This window comes from Dermacentor andersoni, chromosome 1 (genome assembly GCF_023375885.2).
Source record: "Dermacentor andersoni chromosome 1, qqDerAnde1_hic_scaffold, whole genome shotgun sequence".
In the NCBI taxonomy this organism is placed as follows: domain Eukaryota; kingdom Metazoa; phylum Arthropoda; class Arachnida; order Ixodida; family Ixodidae; genus Dermacentor; species Dermacentor andersoni.
Genome location: NC_092814.1, coordinates 327,066,775 through 327,081,077, shown reverse-complemented (window position 1 = coordinate 327,081,077; position 14,303 = coordinate 327,066,775). Strand labels below are relative to the sequence as shown.

Sequence of the window (14,303 nt, the reverse complement as noted above, 5' to 3'; positions counted from 1 at the left end):
CCGTGTTCCCATTGTCCCCTCGTCTTGTCGAACAAGATTTAGAGATCCCTTCCCTGTCGGCCGTCGTCGACGAACTAATCCTTAGCCGCGGTGCCACGTTGTTACACGCGGGCGTTCGCTCCGCAGCTGCCTCGCCGCCGCTCGTCCGCCATCCGTCTTCGTCTAATGGATGGTCGCCCAGGTTCGAGGAGCTCGCCGGCGCTCCTCCATCCGTCGCTTCGTAGAGGAGAAGCCGCTCCAACGCCAGCTGCCGGTGCCTGGCTACACCGCTTTCTGCAGCTTTTATTTCCTTCCTTCGCACCCCGCCATCGTAAATCTGAACAAGACGGAGTGGCCCCCATTTCTGCGCCTTTCTGCCACGCTCCTTCTTTGATTCGTGTTCCGTTTTTTTTTATAGCACGCACATTGGTGGTTTCTTGGTAGCACCTGCTAGCTAGCTTAAAGGGTAATGGTGCCCTTTTCCGAGCTTTTTGTGCCTCGCTGGTTTATGCGTTTTTTTTTTCTTCATTTTGCAGAGCCTATTTCGACAGCATTCAGCAAGCTTTCCATTTTACTTTGTCGTCTCTCTCTTCGATTAGGCTAACAACCACTACATCAAATTCCTGAACGGACCCCGATCCTCAACGCCGACTCTGCCACCCTCATCATGTATATATATATATATATATATATATATATATATATATATATATATATATATATATATATGATGTGGATTGTGTGGCTGCGACGAGGTGAAGAAGGAACGGTAGTGATGATGAAGTGGATTCTGTGGCCGTGACGCGATGAAGAGGAAACGCATGGCGACGAGAGCGAGAGCGGCGTGCAGCTCGAGGGAATGGAGCGTGAAACGATTCGTACGGCAGCTCGCTGACCGGCGATTCGAGTCGCGGCCTCCTATATCCAGGCGCCCTTCAGCCACGCAGACCTGGTGAGGCTGATATCCGCTCTGCCCTCGCTGCTCACCCAGCTAGCGGCGGCCTGCTGTCATAGCAGCAAGGTGCCGTATTGACCTGAGGGCCTGGTGGCGCGGCTTGAGACGAAGGAGGGACCCGCCTACGGATTAGCTGATCCGATGTGCCTGCAGCCAGCAGCAACAGTGGTTAGCTAGCCACTGACTTGTACTGCAGCGGCCTGGTGTACTGCCGGTATGCCGCACGCCTCCACTGCTGCCGCTACGTCATGGTCCAGTAAAAGCCACGTCTGGTGATGCTGGACTCCCGACTGTGTGGTCCGTACAGAGTACCTGACTGCCGTGTCAGTTCTTAAGGATCCGGGGCCCACATTATCTATCATATCACGAACTGGTGAGCCTACCAGGATCTACCAGTAACATCCCCAACGCGGAAACCGGCATTGAGGTGTGTGCAAACAACACAAGACGAACGACAGGGATTTAGATAAGTTACCGGTTGTGGCAGCGCAACTAGGCTTACCTGGCGCAGAACTCCCCGTGTGGATTGAGTGGAAACAGGCTAGGTAGAGGGACGGGCGAGCAGCGGAGAGGGAAGAAGCCAAAGAAACTGCAGAAAGGCAGTGCTTAGCCGATGAGAGACAACAGTTAGCCGACGAGCGGCAGCTACAAATCCTGCAGCTGAAGTTCAACCTTCAGGAAGGCGCTCAGGGTGCGCCATCAGCCGCTACAGCACTCGCATCATAGGTGAACGCTGCATGCCTCAACCCCCAAAATTTACGGCCGCTATTCAACAAGCGACGCGATGAGCTCCATGCATACTTGCAGAGGTTTGAGCGCGTCGCTACTAGACACGGCTGGCCAAGAGATAAATGGGCTGTCGCAGTAAGCGTGTGCGTAACTGGCGAGGAACTCACTGTCATTGGACGTATGACAGCTAAGGACTCTCTAGACTACGAGAAAGTGAAAAAAAGCACTACTTCAGCGCTTCAAATTCACAGCTCAGTGATATGAAGACAAGTTTCGGGAAGCCCGGCCAGAAGATGGTGAAACAGGAAAGAGTTAGCGGCAAGGATATCAAGCTACTTTGATAACTGGATCGAGATGGCTGACGTTCCTAAAACGTTTGACGGTCTTCGGGATATAACTGAGCAATACTTACGCTGGTGCCATCCGAAGCTTACCATCTTCCTCAAGGCGAGGGAATCCAAAACCCTTACATCCCTTTCAGACTCCACAGACCGCTTTCTCGAAGCACAGGGCATTACCAACATTGGAAGAGTCACAGAGGACGCAAAGTATGTGAATAAACCCGGCGTTGCAGCACAAAACAAACAGCAGTCGAGTTGCTTCCTTTGTCACAGCAAAGCACATAGCGCTTCTGATTGTCGTAACGCGCCGAAAGAGTCTGCGAAATGCAAGATATGCAGGCGGCTAGAGCCGCCGACTGCAAGAACCAGATTAAAGACAAGTCTGTATCTTGTGCCATGGTAGATTCACTGAAAAACCACGATGTGTTTCCTCTCGCCAAGTTCACGGATGTGACATGTGCTGCGGTTGAATGCCCCAAGAAATGCGAGAAGCCCCTTATGTTCTTAATCAACAACATGACAGTGGTCGAAGGACGGGTGCTTGGATAACTCGCGCGCATCTTGAGAGACACGGGCAGCAACACAGCGATGGTACGGCGTGATTTAGTACCCGATCGATGCCTGACCGGGAAAACCAAAAGAGTTGTGCTTTTGGATGAGAATGCCGAGGAATTACCCGAAGCAAACACCCGAATACACACGCCCTACTTCGTTCGAGATGTGAATGCTTTATGCATGAGTAATCCCCTGTACGATCTTGCGCTCGGCAACATTCCAGAAATCAAGCAGCCACAGGAGCCATACCCTTCTTGGGAGTACCATGACGACGTGTCTCCTGAAACAAATGGTTCGAGCAAATCGCCCTTATATAGAGAAAAGTCGACTTTGGTTTCTGCCGTCACCTGGACACAGGGAAAACGTAGACTAGGTTGAAAGTTTCGCTAGTTGGTTCTTTCGAAGTTAATCTATCCCAGCTAGCCAAGAAAGAGAAAGAGGACCCAAGTCTTAAGATCTGCTTTAATAAGATTGGCAAGGGTTTCACTCTAAGGACACTACGTACATTTTTTTCTGAGAAAGCGGGTCTTCTGCCTCACTATTACCGTCTTTCTATAGGAAGAAACTCTAAACAAGCAGTCGTGCCAACCAGACTTCGACAACCTATTTTGAAAGTTGCTCACAAAAGCATCATGGCTGGTCACCAGGGCATTCACTGGACTACAGACCGTATCCTCGGAGATTTCTACTGGCAAGGGATGCATGAAGATATCAAGCGGTTTGTCAAGTCGTGTGACATGTAACAACGCCAAGAGGGAAAGTCGGAGTCGCTCCGTTCGGCAGCATGCCTCTCATACGGACACCATTCCAGAGGGTAGCTGTTGACCTGATTGGACCGTTATTTTCCCAATCAGATAAAGGAAATCGATAGGTGCTTACCCTAATTGACTTTGCTACTCGCTATCCTGATGCAGTAGTACTCCCCAACATCGACGCTGTCAGTATTGCAGGAGCCCTACTTGAAATATTTTCCAGAGTGGGCTTGCCCGACAAGTTGTTACCGATCCCGATAGAATTTTTACATCGGAACTCATGAACCAAATGGACCGACTACTCGCTGTCAAGTTTTTTTGTACCACTCTATACCATGCCATGGCCAATGGCTTGGTCGAAAAGTTCAACGGCGCGCTGAAGGCGATGCTCAAAAGGATGTGCCGAGAGAAGCCACGGTCATGGGATCGCTACATTGCTCCTCTTCGACTATCGCGAAGTACCACAAACCAGTTTGGGCTTTTCGTCATTTGAGTTATCTATGGCAGACACGTGCGTGGACCTGTGAGCGTGTCGAAAGAGTTGTGGACGAAAGACAACATTGACGACGAGGTGCGAACAACGTTAATCTACATTGTAGACTTTCGGAGCCGACTCAAAGAAACATGCGACCTCACTTCCGAGGAGCTTGGTAAAGCACGGAAAAGACAGAAGCTTTACTACCATCGTAAGAGCAGGCAATGAAGACTACTACCCGGTGACAAGGTTCTCATTCTTTTACCAACCGACTCAAATAAACTTCTCATGCAATGGAAATACCCATTTAAGATCGTTAAAGTCATGAACGACGTTGATTACGCCATTGATTTAAGTGAAAAGCTCCAGGTCTTCCACACTGATATGTTGAAGAAATACTAGAAACGCCAATTGACGTCCACTCCTTAGGTGTCTGCAGTCACCGCTGTAAGGCCCCAAGGTACTGAAGATGCAAACACGGAGAATGCCGACTCTGAAGATAGCATTCAATATCTGAGTCGACGCCGAACACAAATTGCCACAAACGTCAAGATATCGCGTTGCTTACACACGGACCAACTTGAACAAGTTCAGCAGCTGTGTAATGAGCATGCAGATATATTTTCAGACATGCTGGGCAAGACACGACTTATGGAATGCTCCCTGAAGCAGGTCTCCGAGAAACCAATTTACGTGCCTCAGTACCCTATTCCCCTAACTCTGCGTGAAAGCGTGGAAACAGAGGTCCAGGCAATGCTCCGATCGGGCATAATCGAGAAGTCCAAGTCACCATCATCACAATATATATACATATATAGCTTTTTACTGCTTCCTTTACTCCTCCAAACCCTCCCAACCCACAACTTTGTGCTCACTGTTTCTCCACACACTCCGCCCATCTGTACTAGCGTCGCCTTGACGTGTGCCCGTTAACATGCTCAAAACGCTTCTTAGTATCTTACCATACACTGACATTTTCTCCCTTCCTTTCTATTGTGCATCTCTTTCCTCATACAGCTTTTTATTTATTTATTTATTTATTTATTTATTTATTTATTTATTTATTTATTTATTTATTTATTTACTTGTTTATTTATTTATTTATTTATTTATTTATTTATTTATTTATTTTGCTTGCAGATGATCACACACAGTAAAACCGACGATCAGCATTGTCGAGCTATCACACCCAACGCTGGCGTGATCGAACCACCACGTGTCCGCACAAAGTCCCCGCTGAGCACCTACATAGGTAAGTACGAACAGTCCCTCTCCAACCAAAAGCTTATCAGAACGATGTAAGAGCACTCCATCATGCAATACATTACATTGTAGGGAAGAAACGGAAATAAATGGTCCTTGGTACGTAGACACCTTCGCCAAATTGCACACATTTGCACTGCACTGAACCTCGGACGATGCGGCTTTTCTCCTGAGGGACCACGATGTGCCTAGGTTTGTGCCTATCTCGCTCCAACTTGGTACCTACTGATTTTAACAAGCGATGTGCCCTTACTGAATTTCTATAAAAGCCCAAAGTGGAACTTATTCTGTCAATATAATCAACCATACCTAGTTTATGTGACACACAGGCAAACTATCTGGGTCCAGCAGGACAAGCAGCTGATCTTCCTTTACAAGGTCCGTTACATCGTGACCCGGCAGCTGTAGTGAATGCCAAGTAAGCGCAGAGTCTGTGCACTGAATCCCCAATCCGATACAGAGCTCCGCGCCCTTGACCGTAAAAAATACACGGAACATGATCGTCCTTTCTCGCTACCGCGCCTTCGTGCACACAACTATGGAAGCGCTGCTCTGATTCCGAGTGTGCGACGAGGCGGCTCCTGCCGCTCCATCCTGACATCCACAGAGCGGGTGTACTCTGATTGAAGAGAGAGAATGGCCGCCCATTATGCCGGGCGCGTCGCAGAGGCTCCTATATGTGCCGGCACGCCCCGTTCTCCCCGCGCTCGCGTGCGTATACGCACGACATGCGGGTAGCGAGTTCCGGCCAGGCCTGGGGGGGGTGTCGCCGTGTGGCAGGTAAACACCGGAACAAACGCATTGCCTGTCCGTACGCGGCTGCGCGCGACACCATCTGTCATGCCGTATACGCGACATATATATGCGCGTGTGTATATATGTATGTGCATGTATATTCGTCCGTGCACTCCATGCGTGGTGCCCTAAATGTGATTTACAGTGATATGAGGGAAGAATGCGCACTCGTAGGAAGCGGCGGCGAAGAAAGACAAACGACACAGCATCCCTAGAACTTATGCGTCCACCGATCTACAGCATGGCGTCGTGTACAGCCGAAAGGCGGCGTCCGAAACACCGCCAGTATAGAGTGCCTCCACTTTTCTGTCACGTGAGGCCTTATCCGAACACGGCATAGATTGGTGACGCGTAGGGTCCGATTCTTGAGTGGAATAGTTCCATTTATTTTATTACACGGAGCAGAGTCAAGAGGAGGAGGAGGAGTTACGACGACTAGAAATACCCCTGGCCCTTTCCAACCATCAATACATTGGCAGCAACGGCTGCATACGCCAATTGTAACTAAATGCAGTGCTCGTTTCGCTCATGAACCTAACCCGTGTTTATTACGCTGTCAACTTTTGCCAACACCACCAACCAAGAGCCTCTGCTTTGATCGTCTTCGGACTTCACCGTCAAGTAGGTTATTCGCCGCGTCACAGGCTTTTCAGGCTGTACGTCGTTTGTCGAGGTCGTGGAGCACAAGCGGCCGCGCCAAGCCTTGCCTTTCGCGGACGTTCGGTGCATCGAGTTCAGAGGTGCGGTGCCTGTGAAAGGCAGAACATCTGACATCTTCTTCTGGGGTTTTAAGTCCTCTTCTGCCGTTTATTTCTTATTGCGGGGTGTCTACTTGCGTAATAAACTCCACAATCTTATTACGAGGCACGTCGTAGTAAGAGACCTAGCAATTAATTTGGACTAGCTGGGGAGTTCTTTACCGTGAACCCAATGCACGACACATGTGCATTTTTCAATTCTGCATCCATCGCAAAGCGACTACCACGGGCGGCATCAAGCCCGCAACCTCATTCTCAGTAGTACAACGCCATAGCCACTGAGCTATACCGCAGCGGGCTTAATCGGCCTTGAATGCGGTGGCCGTGGAGCTCGTCTTCGTGTTTTGGAGCAAACTGCGCAGTGGCCCGGAAAAAAATATCCTTCATTCATTCGTTCATTTGGAATAGGGCCCAGGCCCAAAGAATATATGGAGAGAAGTTGTCAAATAAAATAAAACACGCAGAAAAATTCCAGCAGAACTTATCTCGCGATGAATGCCGATGTTAATGCGGTTAGCATTGAATGAATGTAGCGGCACACCGTACATTTTCACCGCAAGTACGCGTCACCGCTGAGGCGTGTATGTGACGGGGCATCTCTCTCTCGATTCACTTAGGAAACGCTGCGTCACCTAGCGGCGCCATCGTGATGGCCGCGATCGGCGCGCGTGTGAATATTTAGACAAGAATGCCTGAATATATATATATATATATATATATATATATATATATATATATATATATATATATATATATATATATATATATATATATATATATATATATATATACGCGCGTTCGAATGCGCCCGCACCAGAGAAATTCTAAATTACATTGTGCCAAGTTGGCGGGAAAACGGTTAGGGACATTGAGAGACGAATCGATGGGCAGGCAGACGAACACCGGAAAGTGCGTGAAGTATTTTAAGAATTCGGATCCCATTAGACAGTTTATAAAGGGGATTGCCACGGCAGTCTAGAAGTTGTTGGAATCTGGGATGCGAGCGCTGGAGGCGTGAAAGTCCATGGCTGCAGCTGACGCGTGTCTCAGGTACACAAGAATGGTTGAAGGTTCCTGCAGCAGGCTAGTACAACAACTTGGAAACTAAGGCTTTAGCTAGGCGACATACATATTGGCTGAATTTAAAAAAAAAAAAATTAAAGAATTACACGCGGAAAAGGCAGAGGCGAGAACACTTACTACATACCGAATGGTCTGGCAAATGGGATGTTATTAACGCGTTAGCATTCTTAGGGTATACTTCAGGCACTTTCCGGGTGCTAACTATCTATGTATGTTTGTATCCAACCGTTTTCCCGCCAACTTGCGTTACTGTGTAGTCCATTGTCGAATGGTAAGAGCATCGGGTTGCTGTGCTGAGGGAACAGGGTTCGAAACCAACCATGGAGCCTACTTGAGCCGATCAGTACGCGGTGCCGCTCTTCAAGGAACCTCTTTCGCGCCTACATGAGTCAAATGCGGGAATAGGTATTTACCGCTCTTCAATGAAGCTCTTCGAAATGAAACGCCGATTTGGAGCACTGGGTATGCTGAAATCGGCCCGTGCTTGTCTTAAACTTCTATGATGCCAGCTTGGGTCACTGGGCATGTGCCAGAAGGTTTGTGAAACTGTACACTGACAAAAAAGATCCTCGAAATTTCTCTGATGCTGAGCGCAATCGAACCCACTGACACGGCCTCCTCAAGGACAGCAACTCAATACTTCAGCAGGCTGCGCCACGTATGCACTGAGTGCGGTTGTCTTTTAATGAAAGTCTTTCGTGCCAATGCTTTTAGCGAGCTGCGCCATGAATGCACTTGGTACATGCCGCTCCTCAATGCAGCTTTCGCCAACTTAGGTCACTGTGTGTGTGCCATTGGGTGTGTGGAAAGCGAGGGAACAGGGTTAGCACGCACCAGGGTTCGCACGCACCAACGCGCCACGCTTCTCGTCTCGGAGGCCACGCGCAGACTTATCGGCAGCGCCACTGGATGGCGCAGAGTGTGCAGAAAGAAGCGTGGCATAAGAGTCCGGCTGCAGCATGACGCGTTTCTCAGCGTTCGCACGCACCGGCAGGCTATGAATTTCGGAGCCCACGCGCCGGTTACGCAGCGCCACCGCTAGATGGCGCCAACTGTTCATGGGAAGTACGAAAGAGAACTCTCACTGCAGTACATGCCTCATACATAACTCGTTTCGACGATGGCAATACGTTGTCTCACGATATTTATTCAGTGCTAAACATATTGCCGTCGACAGACACCACGAAATGAGTTGTACCAATTTTTTCTCTAGTGGTAGTTTTAGAAACGCCACCATTCGGTGGACAGCAACATTTGTATATACGCGCATAATTTACGTATAAAATATTCGCTCGACGTGGTACCCCAATGGCTATGGCGTTGTGTTGCTGATATTGTCGTCACGCATTCTATCCGGGCCGTGACTGCCGCATTTCGATAGGGGCAAAATGCAAGAATTCTCGCGCGCTTAAATTTAGGTACATGTTAATGAACCCCTGGTGGTACAAATTAATCGGGAGTCCCTTACTATGGCGTCATAACCATGTCGTATTTTTCCTAAGTGAAACCCAGAAATTTAATTGTACATATTTTATTTCTAGTTAAAAGGAAACATGACTGGCTTTTCTTATATAAACTAGAAGGGAAACCTCACTTTTGAGGTCGGACAGTGCGAGCGTAATGGACGGCGAGCACAAAGCTGTTAAAATCTCGTTAGAAAATTCATAAGGCAGCTACCTCTCTAATAATAACTGCCGATCAAGAGCACATCTTTATATTAGCCAACCAGCGCTGAAAATGTCTGTGCAATTAAATCTGAGCATAGTCGTCCGTTACAACCTAATTATATGCTGCGCTTATTTGCCTTAATGCGACTTCCATTACCGCGGCTGTCTTAGAAGCAGATTTGAAGTTTACTTGAACACAAAGCTCACATTTGAAATACTCGTGCCTTGCTGCGCACCTGTGACAAGCCGCACAGTACAGCTCCTCGCCGCCACTGCAGCAGCTTCAATAGTTTAGTTGTTATGTTTACTTCTTATATACATTTGTAACACAACTGTATCTTTAATACGACAGAAAGGAAGACGGACACGTTTCTATCGTGTTAAATTTTTGGCGCTCATTGCATGAAAATGAAATACCAACTCGCCCATCTACTGAACCATCGTTCTGAGTTTATTTGTACGCAGAACTACAAATAAGGACTTCTTAAATAAATTTTGTCACCATGAAGGGTAGATAACGAGCCCCTAAGAAATGTCCGCTATATCATCCTACCATCCAGCACTTTGTTTCTGGCCTGCTGGAAAAAGCACGACATGAGAACCCACGCAAGGTGCTCCCAATGAATCGATTTTTGAAGCGGCAATAGCAATAATATTATGTAAATTTCTTGTGCCGCCGTGCACCGAGCCAGTAGCGCGTGAATTTGGTCAATGGATGATAAATTAAAATGCAACGGAGAAGCTTTAATGGCTCAATTAACCCTTGGTGCAAATGTACCGGCGACGTCATTAGCAGGCGAAACTGTAATGCCCATCGACCTACTCAAGGCTTCCTAGCACACGCTCCTTCATCCTTCCTTCACTTCGAGCAGGCGGCTCCTGCATACATTAGTCGGAATGTAGGCTATGCGCTTCGAAGCGAAGCTTCATTAAACTGCCATTAGGCGCTAACCCATTCGTAGTGTTTGCCGCTTTTGAGTCTGTTGCACTATGCGTTGTTGTTGGTGATCACTGTCTCAAGGTCGTACAAGCGTGGTTAAGCGTTTCTATTGGTGCACAGATGCATGCCCAAAATACTTGCTCTGTTACCTCGTGGTTACCTCGCTGTTACCTGGCAACCACAACGCCGGTGCTAGGCACTGCCTGTTGTCGATTCCTTTTACATCCGCTAGATGTTTTTCATGGACGATAAGTTTCCTCCTTCGTTTTTCATCAGCCATTTGACATTAAAGAAGTTTGCGGTAATAATGAAGCAGTAGTTTTGTTAAGAAAATGAATTTCTCGCTCTGCAGAATGTTTGATTCTTTGACTTCATCCCAATTTTGGCTGGCCCCACCACACTCTGTCTTTTTTTCTCCCTCCTGCCCCGGCTCGCGATTTGATCAGCTGTGACTGTTGATAGTTTAGTAGTTTTGCCTGAAACGTTTTGTTCCAGCAGGAATGCGAGAGACAATGCAACGTAACTTGCAGTGCGTAAAACACTTGTAATCATTACGTGAAACGTATAACGCGTTCAGTTTCTGTTTCAGGAAAACAAAGAGAGTATGAAGCGAAAAAAATAAAGCAGTGTTATCCACTTCTTAAGCACTTTCCTTTGACTTCATACGTCAGAATACAAAAACGATCAACAGTCACCTGCGTTAGGACGTGGTTTTCGTTCAACACTGTGGCATGTTCCAGCTGTATACGGCGCGATATGTTACTGCGTTTCAACCTGCGTCATCGGGGTTGCCCGGTGCAAACTTGTCGCTTACATGGGATCACTGTCACGCTGTTTAATATCCCACTGTTTGGGTGGCGTGCGTATGTACCGAAGTGAAGAGTAGAGCGTATGCAAGCGCTATGGCGTACTTCACTCTTTAGGCGGGCTGGCGCAAATAAAACTTTGTGCATGCTAACTGCGGCGATGAAAACCCAGCAAGATAGGTCCAGGGTGCTGCGCAGATACCACGGGTCAAGGGGTTTGTCTTGGGTCCGAAGACTGCGACCGAACTATTGAGAAATGACGAGATGAGCCCCTTCGGTGACCGAGTAGTTTATCTGCCCTCCTTCCCTGTTTCATATCGACAAACGAAGCACCCAATGCAACGTCAAACGACCGCGCTGCTAGAGCTAGGACAGACCTAACCGGCGGCATTGCTTTGACCTCACATAAGAGAATTTAGAAGGAGGACTGTTAATATCTATTACGCACCTTCTTCATTGCCATATGGTTGCATGCTGTGGTTACGAAGGTGTCAGCGAGTTTTACGAGGGATCTGCTGGAAGCACTGCTGGCTCTTGAATCAGTTGTACATTGTTCTACTTCCACCAACACCTCATTCCACAATGAATATATTTAGTTCACCTGGCCCTGGCCCCTTCATTCTCCCAACTGCAGCTTATCATCTGCCAGTCATTATGTGCGTTCACTAACGGAAATGTGTCGCACACAACACTTAAGAATACGCTGTAGTCTCCTTGCGGCTAATCAATAGCTTTTGAGAGGCAAATCATACGAATAGTAAGATGTAGTTATTCAGCAGACACTATATATCCTCACATCTCATATCCTCACGTCTCACGTCCCATATATATTCCTTCAGACATTCCTCGGTCAAGTAGAAGAGAGAGAGAAAAAACAGGGATGGGAAAGGTAGGGCGGTCAACCAGAACAGCATCCGGTTTGCTACCGTACACTGGGGGTGGGGGAAAGGGGAATAGAAAGAGGAGGAAAGGAAGAGAGTAAGCACTGAGTACGTGTGGGAGGGACACCATACACAAAGACACTATAAACGGTCTCTTAAGCCAGTGCACTTCAAGTACTGCACTAGTGCACGAATCGCTTTTCGAGCCAGTGACGGGTGTGGCCACGGTCCGAGTATCTTTGACTCGGTGAACGGTCTCGAGTCCAGTCGGCGTAAAGTTGCCCGCATAGAGAGGCGTTGGACATCGTAGCGAGGGCAGGTACACAATAGGTGCTCGATGGTCTCCTCGCACCTACAAGAGTCGCAGATCGGGCTCTCGGCCATTCCCATACGGTAGGAGTATGCGTTCGTGAACGCCACTGCCAGCCACAAGCGACACAAGGTTGTTTCGCCGCGGGAAAGGCTAGATGGCAGTTGTAGCCGTAGCGTGGGGTCCAGTTTACGTAATTTGCAATTGAAGGCAGTTGAAATCCAGAGACCTTGTGACTTCTTGCGTGCAAGTAGGCGAAGTTCTCTGGCAGCGTCCGACCTCGCCAAAGGCGTTGGACGCGTCTTGGTATCTTCGTGGGCACACCGGGCAGCCTTGTCAGCTAAGTTGTTGCCGACGATGCCACAGTGAGCAGGGATCCATTGAAATATAATGTGGTGTCCTCTTTCCAGAGCATGGTGGTGCACTTTTCTGATGTCAGATATCATCTGCTCGTAAGTTCTGTGACGTAATGCAGACTTCATGCTGTGAAGGGCTGCCCTAGAGTCACAAAATACGACCCATTTCTCTGTTGGCTCTTTGGTGATGTACAGTGCGCACGGAATGAAACGCGTCAATTTAGGGCTAAGTAATGCGCAAACTTTCGTTTCCACCGCCTGCAGTTCGTGTCACATCGACGTAATTTTTGCGTGTACACCTACATCGGAGCCCTCGTCACCCTTGGTGACCAAATTCTTTGCGACATGGCATGGTGCTCTCGCGTACTTTGCACACATGCAGGGTTCTACTAAATGCCCCGTGTCGCGTTTCATTCCGTGAGCACTGTACATCATAGCGGCATAGAGAGCTGCAAGTTCTGCCGATGTAGATGTAGTCGTGTGCGACAATTTGAATTTAACTGTAACGTTCTTGGCTGGAACGACGAATGCGGCAGTTGACCTGGTAGGTGAGGTCGAACCATCGCTATATATATGAATGTGGTCATGATACGTCTGGTGCATTAATAGGAGCGTAAGTTGCTTCAGAGCCGGCGCTGGATGATTGGACTTTTTTGTAATTCCAGGAATAGCAAAATTCACTTGAGGCTGTCGCAGGCACCACAGGGGAGAGGAAGGCTTCGCCGCCGCTGTAAAAGATGCCGATATGCATCTTCAGGAGATGTGCATCTCCTGAACTCCTGGTGACTCCTACTTGACCGACTAAAAGAAAGTCCAGCGTCGCATAGATCACATCACATCACATCACTTTATTTTCCTTAAAGACCCCTTTCGGGGTGTTACATAAGGGGTGGGGTTTACAAGATGCAGGCGTTCACAGAAGTCCAAAATGTGGATGGACAGGTTATGTCAGCGACATGGTGGGGAAGGCCGTTCCAGTCAGTTGCTGTTCGTGAAAAAAATGAGTTCATGAAGGTAGTAGTACGGGCTCGTGGACGCAAAACTTGAAGAGGGTGACCGAAGCGATGGGATCTGCCTGGTGGGGGTTCGCAGATGTATGGTTCTTGTCTTAGGGGCGAATAAAAAAACTTGTGATACAAAACAAGACTGGCAATGCGACGGCGAGCAGAAAGATCACACAAGCCTGATTGTAATTTTAGAGATGATATGCTAACGTCGTATGAGTATGAAGAGTGAATAAATCTGGTAGCTCGGTTTTGTACAGCTTCGATGGCATTTGTTAAATATGCTTGATGATAAATTGGAAGATAAGCGATGTAAAAGTTACTATCAGTCGGTCAAGTGGGAGTCACCATAGCCTTAATATTAAGCCTTACTATGCTCGATCTAATAAATTTAAATACAGCTTTTTCCCACGTACTATTGAATTCTGGAACTTCATTCCCGGAACAATTAGGTCACTGCCATTAAACGATTTCCTGTTAAAAGTTAACTACACCTGATTTTATGTATTTTCTTGTTGTTACAGTCTATTGACTCATTCTTGTTTTTGTATTGACTCTCAGTGTTGCTGTTATTTTGAGTTTCATTTGTGTCATCTGCTTTATTTCTTGAGAATTTTTAATGTTATTGTTTACTTGTTTTTTGTATGACTTCTT

General features: G+C 47.7%; 1 long non-coding RNA gene across 2 annotated transcripts in view; it reads right to left on the bottom strand.

The window, feature by feature from the left end:
• LOC129381158 (uncharacterized) overlaps positions 1–14,303 on the bottom strand; it is a 104,050-nt gene that overhangs the window by 33,349 nt on the left and 56,398 nt on the right. The gene's annotated exons all lie outside the window — the stretch shown is intronic.